Source organism: Diabrotica virgifera, chromosome 5, assembly GCF_917563875.1.
Source record: "Diabrotica virgifera virgifera chromosome 5, PGI_DIABVI_V3a".
Classification (NCBI taxonomy): Eukaryota; Metazoa; Arthropoda; class Insecta; order Coleoptera; family Chrysomelidae; genus Diabrotica; species Diabrotica virgifera.
This window is the reverse complement of record NC_065447.1, coordinates 63,788,046-63,793,648: the sequence shown is the minus strand read 5'-3', so window position 1 is coordinate 63,793,648 and position 5,603 is coordinate 63,788,046. Positions and strand designations below refer to the sequence as shown.

The following is a 5,603-nucleotide window of genomic DNA, read 5'->3' as shown; positions in this document are numbered from 1 at the left end:
ATGTCTATAAACTACGCAGACGATAGTCTGACTTTTATAAAATTAATGTTAATTTTTGTGAAATATTTTGTCTCAAAAAATGTATTGTTTCGACAGAAAAACTTTCAAGATCGTCCTACTATTATCACTATAATTTTCAGGTTAAAATAAAAACCAATAATAGGCATACATTTTATTTACACCGAAGGAAATAACATACAAACGAATAGGTTTAATCCACGAACGTTATAAATAACATAAAGACAAATCTTTATAAAAAGTCTTTATTAACTTCGTTAAGTTCCCTTTTGAATTTTTTATCGGAACGATAACTCGATATAAATCCCGGTACGAAGCAAGTTCTTTTAGTGTAAGCTTTCTTGGCACTCATATTTAAATAATATTAACCACCAAAACCAATAATCTTATATTAACTACGAATAATTAATTATTTTCGAAATTTTCACATTCACTCCAATGCAAAAGTAGCATCTATTTCTACGCCACCGCCGCCCTAGCGAGAAACCAAGCAAACAGGCAAAATTGTGTACAAAAATTTCAAGGTCGTCCTATCTCGATTCCTCTCCTCTGTGTAGGTCTCCATAATCGTATCGTAGCTCGTAGCTTAGCTACGGTAGCGTCGGTAGCTATCTTCACGCAGGGAGAGATTAAATATCCAGCACGCAACCGCACTGTTGCCAGATTTACTTATTTTCTTTTAGCGGGAATTTTAAAATATCTAATGTCAGTTGGTTTAAAATTTGACAGTTGTGTTTTCTTGACTCCGAATCTTAACCTTACTTTACAGGTGATTTGATTATGTACAAAAAATGTACAATGTAAATAAATTGAACCAAGTAATGTACTATGATATGTTATAATTTAAAACTCGTTATGTTACAGTCTTTTGAAAAAAATTAAACTCAAACGAGATATACTTGTTTACAGTGCAAATTAATGGCAATAATAGGGATTTACGATTTAATTTGCAGGAAAAACATGGGCAACCTACCCAGTTGGTAAAATTTCAATTCAAAAAATTGTTAGGTAGGTATGGAACAACTTCCACATTATTATTTATTTTTTGGATATTAAGGTTGATATTGATATCAAAGGTAGTTTTATGTAGGTAGATACTAGATAAATGTAAGCTATAAGTAGTATAACCAATGAATATAGACTGGTATAACTTCCCATATAATCAATCATCTGTTATGTTTTTGTAGATTTTACTGTGTGGATGTCACAGGAAGAGAAACAAAATAATATTCAGTCACAGGAGTACAAGAACATGAAACATCTTATTATGTATGTATGCCATTCTCAAACAATTATTGTACAAAACAAGATAGAGAAAGAGCTTTAAAATCCCAAGGATCCTGCGAAAAGAAAAGTGAAAATGTTATCTCAATTAATGTAGTATAGATATTTTTCTTTATTTTAGTATTAAATAATTATTTAGAATATTAATAGGTATTAGTTTTAATAGTATTAATATGTATTGTATGAATAATTCCCATCATATATCTTCTGGCTAAAGCTACAAAATAAATAAAAATGAAAAAACATTTCAGTGGTGTAGCACCTTTACTTTACCTGGGGACGAGGTGAGTTATTAGGTAAATTCTATTTTCTTACATAATATAGGTACATATATAATATACTTAAAAATTAATGGTGGTATTATTGTGGTTTATATTGAAAGCCAAAGCAAGTAAGAATAAGAAGATATAGGTAGCAGTATAAGAAGACGTGGCTACAGGCGAAGCGTGTTCATGAATGTGTTAATAATAATAATTTTATATCTATTTTGTTAATACATTTTACTATTAAAGACAATTATGAAAATATGCCAAAAACGCCCACAAAGTGGCTTTAAGTTTTATTACACAGTATATGGACTTCAACTTGGAAGATTATGTTAAGTATGAGCAGAATAAAGGCTAACAATTTTGACGTTAATGTTTTATTGTCATAGGTTGTCTTTTTTTATTATATTTAATGCATCTTTCTTCTTTACCCAGTGCTTCCATAGTTTACCTTTTATTATATATTTTATTTTCAAAAAAATCACCTTTATACTCAGGTATCTCTTTATATAAAATGCTACCAGAACAATTAAAGAGCTCAAACTCAACAACTCTGTTTCGGAAAAAACTTAAAAGATTACTGGTAAATGGATGTTTTTATTCCATTCAGGAATTTAAAGACAGCCATATGAACTACGCCTAGTGTAATTTATTTATAATCACTGTTTTTTGTGTTATGTGTATTTTTGTATTGTTATCTGTGTTTTGACTATGTGTATGTTAACACACTATATTTTATATTTACATGTAATTAACTTAACTCATTACTTATTATTATATACGTATTATATATTTTGACACGTTCAATCTGTATGTTTACAGCGTAAAGGGACTAAATAAATTTGATTTGATTTGATTAACTTTTTTAAAATTCAGTAATCCATGTATTTCAAATCCTTGAACTGACCAGCAAACAGAGTAACGTATAAATGAGGTGTTTTTTAGTCTTAATTGATCGGTGACATAAACATGACCGAAATGTCAGGTTTAATAACCAATTTGCCATCAATTGGGCTTTTCATCGATTGTCACTTGTTTCGGGCTTCTGTCACATTTCGTATAATCTGTGTATATTAATATTATACACGGATTATACGAAATCTGTCAGAAGCTCGAAACAAATGACTGTTATGAAAAACCCTATACATCACATTGAACTTGAATGACATTAAATTGAGCAATCTTATTTTTAACGTTTTATTGTGGTAATTTTGTGACATAAGACATACATATAAATGACGTCTTTAGGCTGACATTTTGACCATAGAAAGACGTCTTTATGACGTGGATTTATGTCATTCAATTGACGTCCGTATTACATCAAGCTAGTTTTTGGGTGTACACAACTAAACAACAGTTTTTTGATTGATAGGTTTATTTAATTAAATCAAAACTTAAATGAATATAATTAAAATAAGATAAGAATAACAAATATGATTTGCTACATATAAATGTGTTAGGGTTAAAAAATACATAAAACATGACATTACACACTTTCACCTAAATCTAAACTAAAAAGTTATTATTGTTATAATCGGAATTAAAAAATATAGTAACAAAATTTATGAACAGGTTTAAGACCGTTTAATAAAGTAATTCCTAGCTATAAAAATAGTTTTTACTTATGTATAATAATAAATATTATGTTAATAAATGTAATACTTTTTACTTAATATGTCGTATACAAAAAAAGAGGCAATTAAATTCTTATAAATATATTTCCGAAAACATTTGTTTGCTGTGCTGCATATGGTTAATTTATTAATTTTCATTATAAAAATAAAATAAGTACATAATTAAGATATTTAATACAAACAAGACAGTTCGAGAATTAATTACCTAGAGAACGAGGAGAGAAATATGATAATGTGATCGTAACAGGTTTGGATATAGACGCTGAGGAACCGGGAGTGTTAAAATTGGCTATGGGAAAAATGATTAACTTTACAGATACAAGTAGAGATTAAATCAGCTCTTAAGATAGAAGAGAGAACATGTCTGCTGCATTTCGTGTACTAATCAAATACTAGTACATATCTAAAAATATTCAAACTGATTGTTGTGCAGTAACATATTATTTTAAAACACATTATGGGCATATTCAAAAATGTAAGTAAAATATTTGCATATACACAATATAATTTAAAACAAAAATGTTACCACTAGTCCATTTTTTAAATATTATTGAGAGTTGATTTACTTACAAGACAAGATAACACGAACATTAAACACTCCTATGACATTGATTTGAAAGATGGATGTAGGCACAAAGATGGCACAACCAGTGTTCATTTATGGGTAATTGAATGCTTACAGACTGGGTCATGTCCAATATTATTTTACAAACAACATGGCATACTAATTGATAATCATCCCGAATTTAACAATAATGATTTTTGTCTTAAGTATTTCCATGAATGCTGTGCAAAAGGAAATACAGTGGAACCCCGAAAATCCGAACTAATTGGGGGGACAGCCTGTTCGGATTCCGAAAAGTTCGGATTATCCGAAAGTTAGCCGAACTACAGTAATTCAAAGCTTTCATTGTCGTTGATTTTGAGTCGCAAAACGTTCTCGCAAGAGTGTGGAAAATAATTTTGGACTCAAGTTGACTACGAGAGAACCAAAGTAAGTTTATGTTTAACCTGTATAAGCACTACATATTAAAGTATGTATTTATTTTTAAGAAATTTTAAATGTCAAAGTCCTATTAATCCTACATTGTTCAATTTTCTGGTTTTACTCTTTATAATAAATATGTTTTTAAATTTTTGTCTTGAATTTTTTAATTTTTTTCACTTTCCGTTGGTTCGGATTTGCCGAACGTTCGGATTTGCGGGGTTCTACTGTATTAATTAAGTTTGGTAAATCGCAATTGATGGAACTCATGAGCTCATTTCCTATCACTTTGAACTTATGACAGTATGGATTTCCCATTGTTTTCTTATGTTCAAATAGAAAAGATACTTTTATTTACCCACTTTTTTTTGAAAAAATACATGAGCGTTCTGGTATTATATAGTCAAATGTTTTCATGTCAGACATAACTAACACTTTTTACAATGCCTGAACGTAATGTTTTCTGTTCCTACTAGACTGTTATGTCTCTGGTACATAGACAGGGCATGGCAAGTAAATCTTAATGAAATTTCTGATGAATGATGCAGATACATACAACTTTGGTAAGTATTTCCAGCAGAACTACTGCAATAAATTCCAACAATGGGACTATTGTTATAGGAAGGGTTATGGAATTAATACCAATAATATGGCCATTGAAAAATCTGTTGTTATTGTTTATTTAAGAAATAAAACTGTCGAAAGGATTATAAAGTTTAAAAAAGGTAAACCTGTTGAAAGCTCTATAATGTCTAGATATCGAACTGTATTAGCTTGCTTTTTTACAATTTTACAAGATAATGTGTATATACTAAAAGAAGAAAAAACTGAATACCTCATTGAAACACAAAAAAAACTTGCTGCTCCATTAAATGCACTTTCTGCAATATATGTATACATTCATTTAGTTGTGCCTGTATAGATTATTCGATAAAAAATACCATATGTAAACACATTCATTATGTAGCAATACTACAGATCGCATTCAACCTGAAGACTTTTCATTTTCTAAAAATTAAATGGTGTCCAGTGATGTTGAACAACTTTTTTATTATATCTCTACTATATACTCCTGTGACTGCAGTACAGAACATTATTTTGATGATTAAAAAATCATTTGCAATGTAAACAAGTGTAGTTTTTTGAGCTTCATTTTTGTTAAAAGACTAACATAAATTATTTAGAGTTTTAAATAGTAACAGTATATACAAACAAGACTTGTTTATTTACATGATTTACATACACATAATCACCTGTAAAAGTAAGGTTAAGATTCGGATTCGAGAAAACACAACTGTCAAATTTTAAACTTCCCGCTAAAGATGTAAATCTGGCAACAGTGCGGTTGCGTGCTGGATATTTAATCTCTCCCCTTCACGCATTGACGGACATGTGACCATACATGTGACTGTGACA

General features: G+C 29.5%; 1 long non-coding RNA gene across 1 annotated transcript; it reads left to right on the top strand.

The window, feature by feature from the left end:
* The first annotated feature begins 663 nt into the window (after positions 1–663).
* Positions 664–1,379, top strand: LOC126884203 (uncharacterized). Its single transcript, XR_007697874.1, has 2 exons — positions 664–1,026; positions 1,206–1,379. It is a non-coding gene; the product is annotated as an uncharacterized LOC126884203 (long non-coding RNA).
* The last annotated feature ends 4,224 nt before the right edge of the window (positions 1,380–5,603 follow it).